Source organism: Acomys minous (genome assembly GCF_964271855.1).
Source record: "Acomys minous genome assembly, chromosome: 6".
Classification (NCBI taxonomy): Eukaryota; Metazoa; Chordata; class Mammalia; order Rodentia; family Muridae; genus Acomys; species Acomys minous.
Genome location: NC_140487.1, coordinates 80,536,994 through 80,554,563, shown reverse-complemented (window position 1 = coordinate 80,554,563; position 17,570 = coordinate 80,536,994). Strand labels below are relative to the sequence as shown.

The window sequence follows — 17,570 nt, the reverse complement described above, 5'->3', positions numbered from 1 at the left end:
TGAAACATTTCTCATGGAGTCAGAATCTTTGCCAATTGAAACACATGCACCTCAGTGGGATAGTGTTACCCATGTCCCATCTTACAGGTCTCCAAGTCCTCCTGGATAATGTAGCAGACACTCTGAAGATGCTGGAGTTAGAGGACTGCAGCCTGGAGGACTCTCACCTCAGTTTTCTCCTGCCTCCTGTGAGCCAATGCTCCCAGCTCACCAGAGTCCATTTCTATGACAACTTCTCCATGGCTGCACTGAAGGACCTTCTGCACTGCATGCACAGTCTAAACACACTGACTGTAGAGCTCTACCCTGCTCCTCTAGAATGCTATGATGACTTGGGTTGTATCCTTGTGGACAAATTTGCCCAATTGTGTTCTGTGTTCCTGGAAATAATTGTGGCCAAAAGGTAGCTGAAAACAATCACATTTGCTACAGACATGTGCTCTGAATGCTGTCAGTGCTGTGTCTATGACATGAAGATCAGACTTTGTCCATGTTGGCAGTAAATAGGACATGGTTGTTTCTGGATGCTGAAACATCAAAATCAAGGAATGGATGTTCATTAAGGAATCTCAGGACAGTTGGCTTTAGTTCCAGTTTTGTGCATTGGAATCAAAATTATGTTCAACATATTCAGTACATGGGAGCTGGCATGATATGAAGAGCAGTGGAACCATATCCTGTGGATTTATTAAGTTAATTCTGCATTTCTAAATGTGTCTTTATCATAGCAGGGTAACAAGTGGCTTCTCCATGTTGTAATATAAGGTCAGTGTAAGAATATGAATGCTTTCCTCTGATGTGCTACTCAATTACTGACTTCACTTTTACATTTACTCTTAGGATATTTTGCCATGTCAAGAAGTATGATCAAGAAAATTATGGTCCAAGGCCTTTTGGTAATAAAATGCATTGAAGTCATTTATGATATTGTCTTCTCCTCTGTTTGGCTGCTTGATGGGTTTCGTTAACAAAATTGTCAAACTGAACTGAACAATGTAGACCTGCTCTCTTGTGAAGACTGGTTTAGGGAATGGCAGGGGATTTCATTTCAGGGCCCTCAGATATAAAGTGCTGTAAACATTTTTAAGATGGATGAAGCAAAACCCTTGCCTAGAGAATTGGGTGACCTGAGACCTGATTGTCAGTAGTTCAGTTGTGAGCTCTGTCTTTAGTTAAGGGAGTACCAAAGCCAGCCATTTTACTCCCTTTGTCACTCTATCGGGTAGCAAGAAAATAATTTTATTTAGTCTCTATTTTCATTGGCCCTTATTGAAAAACAAATCTTCATGTTCTCACATGTCATTGTGATTCCTGCTAACTCCGTACAATCTATTAACTGGTAAGGACTCTTGAAAATCACCCTCAAGACAGAACCATCACTGGAGAGTGATGTGATTGTGAGCACAGTGGCATTCCTACAGAAGACCCTGATCATTAACATGTTCAATAAATGTGCGTGGGGGCAGTTGTTAGAATTTAGATTTCCATCATAGCTCAAGGGGATGGGCTATCATAGGACTTATTGTGACCACAGGGCATCTTCTTCTTCTTGCAAAATAGTGTATATTTTTATCACTGAAATTGTACCTGCTGCACAACTTATTCACAGCAAGTAGAATGCATACTGTAACCATCCACTAAGGGTCTGACCCATTTCCAGATAACTTATCCTCAGAAAGGTAGAAATCCTATAAGCATGTCCTTCATGCCTCAGGCATTCCTTGAATTTCTAATCTTCATGTTCTGCAGGGTATGTCAGCAGTGGTGGTGCACACCTTTAATCCTATCATTTAGGAGACAAAAGGAAGTGGAGGTCTATGAATTACAGCCATTCTATCCTTTACAATGAGTTCCATGTCAGTCAAACTATATATTGAGACCTTGTCTCAGTAAAGAAAAACAAGTCAAGAAAAACATGGCACAGCACTCAGGAGGCAGAGGCATGTAGATCTCTGTGAGTTCATGGCCATCCTGGTCTACAAAGAGAGTCCAGGGCAGTCAAGGCTTTACAGAGAAACCCTGTCTTGAAACATACACACTAATAAAAAGAAAATTTGGCGTGGTTAATAATGCCTAATCTCAGGTGGTTCTCTGTCAGTTCAAGACCAGCCTGTTGGATCTACAAAGTGAGTTTTGAATCATCCAGAGCTGTATAAGGGACACTATGTCACCACTCCATCCCACCCCTTCACCTGGCAGCTGGGAGAGCTGACCAGCCTGGTCATTGATGCTGGAGGGCCCAGGAGGGAGTGCAGGAGTGCTGGAGGTGGTCGTGTTCTCGAGTGTCCTAGCAATCAGATCACCTCCATCTCTCCAACCCCTGACCCACTGACCTCGCTAGAGGATACTCCTGAAACCTGGGGGATTACTTGCCACCAGAAGGCTTTGAGGGCTACTGAGAGGCAGGAGGGGAGGGCAAAGGTGCCTTCTTCAGCCCGAGCTCCAGCAGCAGCAGCCTGTCTTTCTGGAGCTTCTTCTCTGATGCCTCAGAGGAAGCAGCCCTGCATATAGCATGTGAAGAGATGTAGTCTGAACTTAATGAAGCAACCTCCTGCTTTGTCTTAAGCTCTCCACTGCCCTCGCCTTGTGCTTCCCCTAGACCATGGACTCTGGAGGATCCATGCAACCTATTTTGTCCAAGCTCTGGATGCCAAACTCTGGAGAATAGCTGGCTACTCCGCAGGGCTACTGGGCCCATCACAGCCTCCTCTCAGCCTGCTTCTCCTTATGGCAAGAGGCGCTATTCCAGTTCTGGAATCCCATCTTCTGCCTCCCCAGCTTTATCCTGCTAGGGCAGCCTCGGGGAAGAGGGCTCAGAACCACCTCCACCACCTTCTTTGCCTCTGATCCGGGTCCCTAGTTTCCTTGGCCCTTATGATTATGTGAGTACTACACCAACCCAGACCATCCCTCAGAAAACCCAGAGGACTTCTAATGAGCAGGCAGTGGCCCTGCCTTGGTCTGAGGAGACTGCCTCCTGCAATGGCAAGCTTCCCTCGGGAACAGAGGATGCTGCATTTGCTCCAACTCTGCGGAACGAGGTGGCTGGCATGGACTACCTAGCAGTGCCTTCTCCCCTTTCTTGGTCCAAGGCCCAGATGGGGGACACAGTCCCATCTTCAGGACCTCTGCCTACCTCCTCTGGACTGGCCTTTGCCCAGCAAATATGAGCAGCTGTAGTTGAGGATCAAGGTACACCCTAGAGCGCACCACTAGGCCGACTATGAGACCGAGGGCTAATGAGGAGTTTTCAAGGCTGCTCCAGGAGGTCACCCCTTGGCCAAGCTCCTAGGCTACAATGAGAAACCACTCGCTCTACAGATGTTCATTGGCAATGCAGATGAAAGGAGCCTGTGGCCGCATGCCTTCTACCAGGTGTACCGTATTACCAGCAAGATGGTGGCTATGGCCATCTATGAAGCTGTAGTCAGTGGTACCAAAGTGCTGGAGATAACCTTGCTCCCAGAGAACAACATGGCTGCCAACATCGACTATGCTGGAATCTTGAAGCTTTGTAATTCAGACATTGAGCTGTGGAAGGGTGAGACAGACATTGGGCACAAAAACACACGAGTGTGGCTGGTGTTCCGTGTTCACGTGCCTCAGGGCAGTGGGAAAGTCATCTCTGTCCAGGCGGCGTCAGTGCCCATCAAGTGCCCCTAGCGCTCTGCCCAGGTGCTTCCCCAGGTGGAGGCCTACTGTCCCAGTGCCTGCTCTGTGAGAGGAGGTGAGGAGCTAGTACTGAATAGTTCCAACTTTGTGGGGCCCTGATGGAAAACTACAGTGGGAGGAGGAGGCTGCGTTGCATTGGCTGTAGAGCAGTAAGGTGACACTGACTCTCACCATCCCGGAGTACAGCAACAAGCACGTGATCCGGCCAGTCCAGGGCTACTACATCTCCAACGGTTGGAGTAAGTGCAGTACTACTCAAAGTTTCAAGTTCCTGCCTGTGATCTTCAAGAAAGAACCCCTGCCACACTCATCTCTCTGCAGCTGCCCTTCCTCATTGGGTCCCCCCTTTGGCACTGATACAGACTTCTCACCATCCAGGCCCCCTTACCCCTCCTTTCCCCATGAAGATCATGCTTATGAGACCCTGTATCTGTCAGAAAGCTTTGGCTATAACACACCCACTCTTTTCCCCCAGACGGGGCACCTGCCATCCTATAGATCAGGCCTGCCGATGTTCCCTGAGACTGGGAGTAACGCAGGATGTGTCTGCCCACCTTCAGTCTCCTTCTTTCCCTGCCCCTTTCCTTGTGATTCACAAGGAGGACAGGGCTCCTCTTTCATGCTGGGGCTTCTGTTCTCTTCTCCGGCCCCATTCAGGCCTCCAGTACTATCCTCCCCACCACTTGAAGATGCCTTCCATCCCCAGAGTGCTGTGCACCCCCTACCAGCTGAGGGTTACAATGAGGTGGGGGCATGCTATACCCCTGGGAGCTCTGGAGCAGGAGAAATCTAGTGGTAGCTACAGCAGCAGTGAGTGCGAGAGAGATGGATTTGCGTGTTTGCTGAAAGCTGGAGTTTGGCTTTGAAGAGACTTGGCAATATTAGTCTCCTGGGGCTAGTCAAGGCCTTGGGAGCACATTCTAGGTGTGTGTGTCCACCTGAATTCAGCAACTTAATCCTGCAGGGCACATGGAGCATCTGTTTCAGCTTTTCCTTTCTCACAAAATTTCAGCCCTGGAACTATTTCAAGACCATTCATTCCATCCAGTTCCCTGAATCTGTAGATCTGGGCACTGGGTCTCAGGGAAGGACAGTGGCTTGTTTAAAGCCTCTGTTGAGTGTTTTCCCCTCACCTGATCTTTCCCCCATGACTATAGTGCACATTGGTGAAGAAAAAAAAAGAGACACCATGTCAAAATTAAAGTGTCTTATAATTTAGAACTTGCTCCAACCAGTGAGTGTTTGACTAAACTCGGGAGGAGAATCACCTGAGTGAGGGACAAAACACAAGACACAAAGAAGGAGAGCAAGTCTGAATATTGATCAAGTTCTCAAACTTTTATTTTTCAGGCAGCAGTTTTTATAAGGCAGGAGACAGGGAAGCATACTGCTATGGCAACCCATCTGCAGTCTATCTCAAAACACAGGGAATTCCAGGCATGGTCATAATGTTCTGCCACACAAAATATCTTGCTCTATCTTTGTCTAGTCTAACTGCTAAACCATAACAGGGCCAGTTAGTTTCTGGTAAAAGGCAAGTTCTGGGAGAAACAGAAACTTAAAGGTGCAGACTTGGACAAGATGGCTGAACATTGGCCATATGACCTACTGTCCCCAAGAAGAACTCACTTTAGAGAAGCTGAGACAGGAGTTGTAAATTTGTCTAAATTTGTTACACAGAGTGAGTAAGTGGCCTGCTTAGAGTACATAGCAAAATCCTAGATTTAAAACAAAACAGAACAGTTAAGTATTATGATGTCCTCCTTTAATCCCAGGCTCTAGTTCCACAGATTCTGGTTGACTGATCAGAAAGCACAGTGACTTAGTTCCCCTTCTTCACAGGCACACAGTCTCAAGACCTTAAATGTAGTGACTAGGTTAAAGTCCAAGAAAGACATCAAAGAGTGAACACCTAGGTTTCCATGGCCTGACCATTAAGCTAATACTTCATTCATGAGAAATTATTTTCTTTTTTAAAATTAAATAATTTATTCAGATTACATCTCAATTGCTATCCGTGTACTTGTATCTTCCTGTTCCCCTTCCCTCCCTCTTTTACCCTATTTCCCTCATCTAGACCTGTGACAGTTAACCCAGACCCAGAAAGATACAATTGGTATATACTCATTTATAATTGGACACTAGCCCGAAACGGATGTCCTCTGGGATAATGGGAAATGAGAAATTTTTTTTATTCTTTTGTACCAGCTGACTTTTAGAATACAAGGCATTTTTGAGGTTTATTTTCCTTTGTTGGTTTGGTTTTGTTTTTGGTTTTTAGAGACAGGGTTTCTCTGTGTAGCCTTGGCTGATCTGAAACTCACAGAGATCTGCCTGACCTTGTATTTTTAGTCCTGGGACTAAAGGCATGCACCTCCACCACCCATTTTAGAATATTAGAATTGTATTATACTTGAGTCGTCTGTCTCCATGGACCCATGGTTCTCCATGTCAATGTTGAGCCCTCTTATTTGAACCTCCTATATCGTATCTTACCCATAATACATAGACTCACTGCTCTGTGTTCCCTGGAGGAGTAATCTCTCTTTTCTCAGTGCCCACAACTAACTTTCTCCCATCATTACCAAAAGAAAAAAAGACAAAGTCTGACCTCAACAAAGAAACAACAAGATCATGACTTCTAGGACAGTTATATGGAAGAGAGTGACTGACTTGAGCTACCTCATGACCCTGAGAGCATCCAACAGCTCAGGTTTATTGTGATCACATCACTCTATGACAGAGTAAGGAGTGTCGTCGAGCTCTCCGGGGGGCCAGGTACACTTGGTGATTCAACTGAATCAGATTTACCATGTGGAGCAAAGTCACTCAAGGACATCCATGGGCATGTCATTTTCATGGAAGCAGATCTTGGTGAGCATGTTGTATTGGATCAAAGAAGACAGAAGAGCATTGAGCTGGGAGTGTCCATCCTACAATCCTCCAACTCAATGTCTTAAGAGTGGCTGAAACTCTCTCCAGAACAACATGGAGAGGCCTAGTAGGAAAACAGCACTGAATACTACTACACCACTTAAGTTCAGGTATATGAGCTAGTTTTGATGCAGACTCATGGATAGATCATTCAAGTCTGATGGTGGAGCTGTCAGGAAGAGACAGAGAGGGTTTCTATGTTGGGGCAGGTCTTCAGGCTCCTAGGTGGAGAATAAGAGAAAGTTCTGGTAGTATGAGACAGTGACTTCTGGGGTTCTTGGTTTCCTCATAGAGATCACCACTTGGACCTATCAGGGAGGAAAATGTCCAGGATATTGCCATTGGTGTCTCATCACTCAGGTCACACCACTCTTGTCACAGCCCTCTCATCATCATGTAGGACTGACCTAGTCTTTTACTCAACCAAGACCTAACATAATACTCTGGTGTCCCTGACCCTGAAACTTCAGCACAACCTCCCTGTTCACAGTACTTCTCTCCTAGCAGAACCCCAGCATTACTCATCCATGGACTTCATCATCTCCCTAGGCTCTCAGCAGCCTTTTACACAGAGACTTATGGACTCTTTTAGTTTAGAAATGATCCACAGCTGTGTCCTAACCACAGTATCTGTTCCACACCAAGCACCCAATAAACTTTAAAGAAAAAGAAAAACAAAGACTCAATCAGGGATGCAGGATACTCTCCATCTCTCCTCACCTAGGCAACTTTTTTACACAATGTTTTTGAAAGAAGATACAGGTCCTATAGAGCTGCAGGAGACTCCTAGTAATCCCTCTGCCTCAGCTGACTCAAAGGTGTAAAATGGGAAGACTCCTGAAAGGCCTTTGCTTTCCTCAGAAGAAAGAGGAAACAAACAAAATGGTGAGCTCCACTATCAACCATGAAGTTTTCATAGCCTCAAAGAATCAAGTCAACCACAGTGAACAATTATTTCTTTCTCATTTTGCTATGACCTGAAAATAAAATTATGAAAACGCAGGATGTGTTTTCCCACATTCCAACTCCAGTAAAGAGGGGTATATGTAGGGAAAATGAAGGCCAAGGACAACCTTGTTATTTTGCCAGTTTGAGACCAGGTTGGGCTATGAGACCTTGTCTCAAAAACAGCAAACAAAAATCCCAAGTGGGTCAAATGCAGTTCTTCACAGATCAAGATGGCATTTTATTACATTTTGTTGCTGACTTTTTTGTTAGTGTTTCCTGATAGATTCTTGCCCTATACTGAGGCCAATTCACCTGCCAGATTCCCTAATTCAGTGATTGTCAACAACAACAGACATGACCAATATTGATTTACTATTCCCTACCTCTACCCTGTGGCAAGTTCTATGTAGCTCTGGTTGGCCTGGAAATCAATATACTGACCAGACCAGGCTGGCCTCTCACTCATAGAGATTTACCCCTCAGCCCTCTCCTCCCTCTCTCTTTCTTTCTTTCTGCAGGTGGTGGAACATGCATTTAATACAAGCAGTTGTGAGGCAGAGGCAGGCAGATCTCTGAATTGGAGGCCAGCCTTGCCTTGTCTATACAGTGAGCTGTAGGACAGCCATATCTACAACCCTGTCTTGGATAATAAAAATAAAACAAAACCACAAAACTAATAAACAAAAGAAAGCAAGGAATAAAAGAAGCAAGCAAACAAGTTCTATGTAGTCATATCTGACCTCCAACTAATAGAGGTCTACCTTTCTTTTTTCCTGGAGTACAACCACACCCAATTGGATTGACCTTTGACCTTTTGTTTTTCAAGACAGGTTTTTGTATAGGTTTGGCTGTAATGGAACTCACTCTGAAGACCAGGCTGCCCTCAAACTCACCCATCTGTCTGCCACTGCTGCTGGAGTGCTGGAATTAAAGGCATACACCATCACAGCATGTTTGAGCATTCTTTTTGTATTTGAGATATAACCTAGATTATAACAGCAGGCCAGGAAAGCTTCCAATGTCTGATCTACATTCCAGCTTCAGCTTTTAAGACAGAGGTTATTAACATGGATCTAAACCCTTTTAATGGTACAATGACCCTGTCACAGAGTTCACATATCAGATATTCTGCATATCATTATTTACATTAGGATTCATAACAGTTGCAAAATTGCATTTATATAGTAGGAAAAAAATCTATGTTTGGTTATAACCACAACATGTGGAACTATATAAAAGGGTCACAGCATTCAGAGGGTTAAGAACCACTGTTCTAATTGATAAAGTTAGCTGTGTTTTCCAGGGCTGGCTTTCACCTCTCCAAAAACTCCTACCTACCTTCCCTTCATAGTGCAAGGGATGGTTGGCACTAAGCCTGCACCACTGATCCTAGCTGGCATTCAATCCATTCCCCTGTGATTTTTAGCAATGTTCACCAATCTTGAATTCCTGGTTGATTTTATCCACAGCCAATCTTGGATTCCTCTCGGTCACTTTTATAACTGGTTAGAAAAAGAGGGGCAGAGCTGGGCTTGGTGGCAAATGTCTTTAATCCCAGCACTTGGGAGGCAAAGGCAGAGGTAGGTGGATCTTTGTGAGTTTGAGGCCAGTCTGGTCTACAAAGTGAGTTCGGAACAGCCAAGGCTACACAGAGAAACCCTGTCTTGAAATACCGAAGAAGAAGAAGAAGAAGAAGAAGAAGAAGAAGAAGAAGAAGAAGAAGAAGAAGAAGAAGAAGAAGAGAAGGAAATAAAGAAAGAAGTAGATGGACATAGGATTGCCAGAAATAAAAGACAGGGACACTGTGACCTTTGGGTTGGTGTGGGTGAACATATTTTACTCTTTCACTACTCTATTCATATTACACACTTGTGTGTACTACTGTGAACTCATTGCATATAGTATTTTTTCTATGTTTGTTTCATTACAACTATATTACTAATACTTTTTCTGCATGAAGCCTGACGATGCAGTGCAGAAACTCATGCTAAATATACAGCATACTTGCAAGGAACCACACCCCCATTCTTGTCCATGGATCACTGAAAAATATCATTATATGGTAATAAATTAAACAGCATATTTAAAGTATCAACCCTTAAAAGATGAATTACCAGGCCAGCAATGACAATGCACTATTTAATCCCAGCACTAAGTAGACAGTCTAGAAGGTCAGCCTGCTCTGTAGAGTGAGATCCAGGACAGCCAGGGGCTACATAGAAAAACCACACTCATCATCAAACAAGAGATCTAGCAACCTTAAAATCTTGCTAAAGCTCTGTCTACATTGGGTTACACATATTTCCTCCTCTAAAGACTAGTTTATGTTTCTATGCCCCTAGTTATAATCAGATCTATGTGTTTTTATTTAAGTGTGTTTACCAATGTATTTCAGAATAAAGAACAAAAGGTCCAACACAGTCTGATTGGATTGCCCCTTATGGAAATCTACAGGAGCCCATATTTAGAAAATATTTTTTAGCTGGGCATGTTTGTACTTGCCTTTAATCATAGCACTCAGGGAAGAAGAAGCAGGCCGATCTCAGTAAGCTCAAGGCTAGCCTGTTGTCCAAAGTTAGTTCAGGACAGGCAAGTGTACCCAGGGAAACCCTGAGTCAATAAACCAAAAACAAACAAGCAAACAAACAAACAAGGAAGCAAAAACCCAAAAAACAAAAGTAGAGTTTTTCAAGACAGGGTTTCTTCATGCAGCCCTGGCAGTTCTGGAATTCAGGTTCCAGACTGTGGCCAGACAAAGACAGGTGTGATAGCTCATACCCTAAATCCCAGAATTCAGGAGAAATAGGCAAGGGAAGGTCTCTGTGAGTTTGAGACCAACCTACTCTACAATGTGCATTCCAGGACAGCCAAGGCTATTACACAGAGAAACTCTGTCTCAATAACAAACAGACAAACAAAACAAATCAGCAACAGTGGTCAGGCAACTATACCTTCAAAATAAAACATATGTTTTCTATGGTCTGTTACACACCCTATCCATCCTTCCATGCCTGGGCAACTATGCTCTGCAACCTTTTAGCAGTAGACATCATTTATATAAAGGTGCTGGAGACAGTGGAGTTTGGGGAACTGAAGCAAGATTATGCTCATCCAAATTTCTTCCAGCAATGAAGACAGAAATATTGAAGAACCTCTGCACGGCTCCCTCCCTCTGGCACATCTGTGTGTGAAGAGTTCCCATCTGCTCCAGGTAAGGTTGATAACTTGCCACCTTTCCCAGCTGCCACTGACAATTCAGCTCTAGGATATGGTTTGGTCTACCATTTTCTTTCTTTCTTTCTTTCTTCTTCTTCTTCTTCTTCTTCTTCTTCTTCTTCTTCTTCTTCTTCTTCTCCTTCTTCTTCAGCATCAAATGGATGCTGACATGGATGAGTTTGCTGATGATGCTGAGGTCGGAGGTGAACTTTCCATGGACAATTATTCCAGATCCTTCTCTTCTTCAACTTGTTTTTTTGGGATAACATATGTTCAATAACACTCATGGCCTGATTTTCCTATGTTTGAGGAGAAAAGGAGAACTCAAGTGTTCCAGGACCTATGCGGCATCTTCCTTATGGACCTGACTGAATTGGGAGTCCCAGGGACTCCTCTCAAATATTTTCTTTCCAGAAGCCCAGATTTTAAGCTTTATAAGTACTTTTCCACCCTAATTGTTAGGGTCAGTTTCATCTGCAAGACTGTGGAGAACTGAAAGGGACTTGTAGTGTGCTGTTGAGTGATAAAATCTGTTATAATTCTGTTATTATTCTCATATCTACTATTGTTTTGGCATTGATTTACTAACATTGTTTATGGGCTAAATAGAAGTTCGGTGATTTGAGATGACTGAGCAAGTTACAATGTCATGCTAGACTTCTCTAGACTCTTTGTGAGTAAGATGTACCTAGATTCACATTAGATACAATCTCTTTAGAATTAACAGTAATCTACAGCATGGATTATCCTTGGCAGGGATGGCAGGGCTCGAGATTATAGCCTATGCCTTCCATCCTTTCTAACACATCTCATGTCTCAGCAATCACAGCCAATACAAGCACAAGCACATGGCATGAAGATCAAAGACACTGCCCTTCTTCATGTGTTGATATGGAGGCCCGCCAGATATGGGTAAGAATGAGTCTCAGCCTTATTGGACCAAAGACAGGCTATGAATGATGGAACTCTTAACCTCTGAACCATCTCTCCAGCACTGGTTTTGTTTTTTGTGTTTTCTGAGACAAGGTTTCTCTATGTGAAGCCCTGCAAACCACTCTCTGGATGAGGTTGGCTACAGACTCATAGACATCAGCTTGCTTTTGCCATCTGAGTGCTGCAATTAAAGGCCTGGGCTCCCACACTGTGACTAGCTTTCCTATCTAAATGTTTGCTTTTTCCCTATGTCTAGTATCCAATCTCAGGCTTAATGATTGGAAGGAACTCTTTGCCTGAGTAGATCAGCAGCCCACTCTTACTTCCCTCCATTCCACACACCTCCAACCTCATCCCCATTTATCTTGTACCTGTAAGGTAGGCATGAGCAAGTCTATAAATCAGTTGCATGTCTAGTCTACTCTGTGTAGAGGAATTTTAATCCAACAACATAACCACTCTTGCTGGAATATAGACACAACTTTAGTTCTAGGAGACAGGGACAAGTAGATCTCTGAGTTCAAGGCAAGCCTGATATAGAGAGAACAAGTGTAGGTAAAGAAAATCTTAAGTCCAGGCCTTGTAGTACACACCTTTAATCTCATTACTCAGGAGGCAGAAGCATACAAATCTCTGAGTTGCATTCAGGCACTAAAGTTGATTCAGTGAATTGAGAGGCAGTGCAGTGAAGTTGAGTTCATGATGGTTCAGTTCATGCAATTCAGAGGCCGTTTTATGGAAAAAGTTGTGCAGAGCCCAGTTGCAGAGAGGAAACAAGGTAGAAAGAGGTAAAGACAAAATTTGCTGGAAAATGAGGGGTCAGAAGGTTAGAACATACTGCCAAAATTAGTATGATGCCAAGAAGAGTAAGTCAGTAATAGGAGACAGAAGTCAATCTGAGTCAGTCAGCTATGAAAGGAGTTTGAGCCAGAAGAGCTGAGTTGATCCAGCTAGCCAGAATTCAGAAAGAGCTAGAAAGGATGAGTTTATTCATTACTAAATCCCAGATACTGAAGACATTCTAGGCCCAGGTTAGATCATCTGGAGGCTAGATTCCAGCTTCCAGGACTAGATTTACCTAGGTCAGCATGCAAAGACAGTAAGCCATCTGTGTGCAGTAGAGCATGTCTATAATCCCAGCATACTATGAGGCAGAGGCAGGTGGATTTGAGTTCAAGGCTAGCCTGGTTTAAACATGAGTACAGAATCAACAGTGAAACCCGTCTCTGAAAAAAACATTAGGTATTAAACCTCAGTGACAAGTAATCAGAGTAATAAAAGTTACAGTTACAACTTTATTCTCCATACTTGCCATTATTTGACCAGGAGACTTATCCAGGATCCAGGTTCTACAGACATCTAATGTAGGAGAAGTGTCTAATTCACCAAGAAAGACAATGGTTTGGTTAATAAGGAGCTCAGAAAGGAACCGAGAGCTACTTTAAAGCTAAGCAAACATTCTTCCAGTGGAAAAACTCCAGCTGGCAGTGCAACCACACTCATGTACCCAAGCTGTCTTCTAGTTCACCCTCCCTCCATCCTTCCTTCTTTAACTTCCTTCCTCCCATCTTTTCTTCCTGCATTCTTCCATTCATGTTTAAATCTTTCTGTGTTTTTAAAAACAGGATTTCTCTGTTTAGCACAGTCCATTCTGGAACACCCTCTATAGACGGCTGACCTTGAATTCAGAGGTCATCCTGACTCTGACTCCCTACCGCTGGAATTAAAGGTGTATACCGACACCTTGACCCATTCCTTGACTGCTGGGATTAAAAGTGTGTGTCTCCACCTTGATCCATCACTTTTCTTAGTTTCTCTTACAGTAGATGCTTGCCACAGGATCCAGCTCAGATAATAAATTCAAAGAGACTGATTGTTTTGACCAGGACACAGGCCCCTGGATCATGGTATTCAGGTTTGTATGTTCACTATGTTAGACACAAACTAAATCTAGAGCTGACCCATCATCAGAACTCCATGAAACCAGCAAGATAGTTCAAGTATATTCCATAATCTTATTTCATAGCCAAATGCTGAGGCAGGAGGATTACTGAGAGTTGGATGTCAGATTAGGCTATATAATAAGTTTTAGGAAGGAGTAAGCAATAGTATAGGGTCCTCTCAATAAATATCCAAAATAATTATGTAAAGAAATCTTAGGAATCAGAGTTTGTGGAGAGGTAACCTAGAGGTTGCCCCGAATTTCTCCTAGGCTCAGACCTTTGCCTATCTCACATTACGATCCAATCAATCTACAAGATAAAAAAAATTACAAATGAGGTTAACAGATTTTTTTAAAGACAGCATTTCTTTGTGAAGCCCAGGCTGTCATTGAACTGAATTAGTAAACAGGGCTGTCCTGGAACTCTGAGATCCTCCTGCCCCTACTTCTCAGTGCTGGGATTAAAGGCATGTACCACCAAGGCCTGGTTCAGGGTAGACATTCAATCTAACAATCAGTCTGCAGCTTATGGTTGGGAGGAGGGCCTACAAAAGATAAGTGAGCAGTGAGCGTAGGAAGATGCATAAAAGGGTCAGAGGAGCCAGAGAAGAAATTAGAGCCCTGGAGCAATAGTTACTTGCCTGGCCTTCTAGGAACTGGAGACCCAACACAGCTACCAATCTCTGGTAAATTCCCACCTCAATAGAGACACCCTACCTCACCCAGAATAGTCAGTGTCTATAGCTGACACTAGCACCAAGATGGGACCTGGAATTCTCATTTCAGTCTCTTCATAGGAGTAGATTCAGGATATAGGCTTTGATCCTTTCACTGGTTTGGAGACTTCTTCATTTTTGGGCAGAGCACTGAGAATGGTATGGAAGCATGGCAGGGTGGGGGAGGGGGGAAGGGGGAATGGAGGAGTATGGGAGTATCAAGGAGGGGGAAGGGGGAGAAGAGAGGGTAAGGCGGTGAGGGTTGTGGGAGAGTACCCAGAGGGCTCAGGAGCTTCACAAGGAGACAATGAGGGCTGGCTGATCTGGACCCAGGGGTGTCTCTACAAACTATTGCACTAACCAATTTCAATGAATGCCGTAAACCTAGACCCTCCTGTTCATATATAAGCAAGAGAGAGCTCATTCATTCTCCATGATTGTGGGGAGAGTGGGGACTGCCTCTAACATGAACTCTGGTGCTCTGCTTTGATCACTTCCTCTTGGTGGGGAGGCCAGCAGGCACACAGAGGAAGGGGAAGCAGGCTATTGGGATGATCCCTGATTGGCTGTGGTCATGTGATGGGAAAGCAGATCCTCTTCTGTCAGAGATCCAGAGAATGAGAATGGGGTGGAAGAGGTAGAGAGGGTGGTAACAGGAAATTACAAGCAAGAGGATAGCAAGTGGGATGTAACCTGAATAAAGTATATAAATATATATACATATGCAATGTTGTCAGTTAGTATGCCCTTTGATTGATTCAGGCCTGCCCTGTTGCTAGGCTGGCCTTAACTGACTATGTGAGAGGTCGTGTTCTTTCTCTCTCAGGACCTGAGTGTTGGGGTTGCCAGCATGGTTCATAAGAGAAGATTTCTATCAAGTCCACATTTGTGCTAAGTTTTGAGACCGTGTCTCATTAGAAGAAAAGGTGTCCTTGAACTTCTGCTAAGCCTCCTGCTTCCCAAATGGCTGAACCTTTCGATGTGAACTGAGGAGATATCTTTGATACCCTCTTGTTTACATCAATTGGATAATTTTTTTCTTTTTCTGAGTCATGGTCTCCTGTAATACAGGATGGTCTTGGGGTCACTAAGTAGTGTGTATAGCCCATCATTTCCCTGTTCTTTCTGCACGAGATTGCCTGGGTTTATCACTTATGACATTTTGAGGAGTTTGCAGACTGGCTTTGAAACATTCATGCAGCCTAGACATGGGGAGCTCACAGTTCACTTCCTCAGTCTCTACTTGCTGCACTAGGCAGAATGTCGCAGTGCAGGATGCAAAGGATTGTGAGGAATAAGTAATGGTGCTCGGGGTGCAACTAGCACAGCCTTAGGTCTTTAAAGCATAATGTGGGGAGAAGGGCCATGTGACTTTTCCACTCTTTCTAGGAGGGCCTGGAGAGGGTGTCAGGATCTGTTTCCACAACTCTCTGAGGCCAAACATTTGGGATGAATCCCTTTCCAATGGGATGGAGGAATAGGAGGAATTAGATGAGCCCACTGGGAATGTGTGGTCACATGTGCATTTGTGAGTTTCCCCAGGCTGCCCAGCCATGAGTTTCACAGATTTTGTTGTTGTTCTTGTTGTTGTTGTTGTTGTTGTTTGTTTGTTTGTTTGTTTGTTTCTTGAGACAGGGTATCTCTGTGTACCCTGGCTGTCCTGGACTCACTTTGGAGACCAGGCTGGCATAGAACCCATTGGTCCCCTGCCTTTGTGCTTTGAGTGGTTGGATTAAAGGTGTATGCTGCCAAACACTGCCTGTTAGGAATTTTGGTCTTGTATTTTAACTTACGGTTTGATACAAAGAGATAGTAGTGGCATAGTGTAAAGTCTGCATCAGGCATTGTCTTAATTGTCATCCTGCCCCTGAGTGAGCCCTTTGATTGGGCAGATGAAGAGCTTCCTAAGACTTAGTCTGAAAATGTGTTCTTTCACAGAGGACTCCCCAAGATTCTGGATGCTAAGGATATATAAGAATGAGTTTCTCAGCTCAGCCTGTACCTGTGCAGCTGGCAGTGCAATGGCTGCTGAGAGATGATGTCTTGGCCATCTCTGCTCTGGATCACCGGCCCATGGAGCTATTCCTACCACTCTTCAAGGAGGCTTTCACTGTCAGACAGACTAACATTGTGAGGGCAATGGTGGAAGCCTGGCCCTTTCCCTGCCTCTCCATGGGGACTCTGGTGAACACTACACACATGGAGACTTTGAAGGCTGTGATGGATTCACTGGACTTTCTCATAACACAGAAGGTTCGCCCCAGGTAGGCAAGACCCATCTACTGTCCTGGAGGTTCAGTCATCGGACAAGTAGAGTCAGAAACCATGGGTCTCATGTGGATGATGGTTTCTCACTGCACCAGTAGAGGACTGCAGAGGCTTCAGAGCTCACAAGCTTCTGCAAAACAGAGGAGTTTTGAAAGGCAGCTTAGTTCAGTACAGTCACAGAAGGATGATCCTGTCCAGGCACAATGGGATCAGGCAGCACTCAAGGGAAACATAGTAGTGGGCAGTAAAGGAGAGCTATAGAGCCCAATGAGGCAAAGATCCCATCCAGGGCATGAGACCGAGAATCTGTAACTGTCTACAGACAGGTGAGATGGGAGTGTAGCAGCCTTAGGTGGGATCTGACCCTAGCTCTTGAGATCTCTATCTGTTTTTCTCAAAGGAGGTAGGCACTCCAAGTGCTTGATTTGTGAAATGTGCACCAAAACTTCTGGGATGTACAGACTGGAGACACAGTTGTCAGCTGTACCCCACAGGTCAGAAGTCAGAAGCAACCAAGGGAAGACCATCCAATGTGTAGGGTGAGGCAGCCCCTGATGGTGTTAGCTGACATCAACCTCTGCGGAGAGCATCTCAAGGAACCAGACAAATACTTGCTGAAGTGGGTCAAGCTGAGAAATGGCCTAGTGCAGTTGTGCTGTAGAGAGCTGAAGATCAGAGGCTCACCCATCTACACTGTCATAGAGATCCTGAAGATCCTAGATACAGACTGTATCCAGGAGTTGGAAGTGAATTCCTGGTGGCAGCAGGGAAGTCTTTGCAAACTCCTCCTGTCAATCTACAAGACTATCTCCAATGATGACCTTACACTGCCAGAAAAGAAGTGTGTCAGTGAGCCCCCTCTTCAGATCTTCAACCTCAATTGTCTCCAGCATCTCTATATGAATGTCATCCTCTTTCTAAAAGGCAACTTGAAGATGTTG

The 17,570-nt window shown here is 44.3% G+C and overlaps 1 protein-coding gene and 1 pseudogene across 2 annotated transcripts in view; one reads left to right on the top strand and one right to left on the bottom strand.

The window, feature by feature from the left end:
- Nucleotides 1–17,570, bottom strand: part of LOC311600663 (PRAME family member 12-like) — a 300,082-nt gene that overhangs the window by 272,449 nt on the left and 10,063 nt on the right. The gene's annotated exons all lie outside the window — the stretch shown is intronic.
- LOC311599060 (nuclear factor of activated T-cells, cytoplasmic 4-like) lies at nt 2,228–4,465 on the top strand (annotated as a pseudogene). The gene has a single exon. The product of its transcript is annotated as a nuclear factor of activated T-cells, cytoplasmic 4-like (transcript).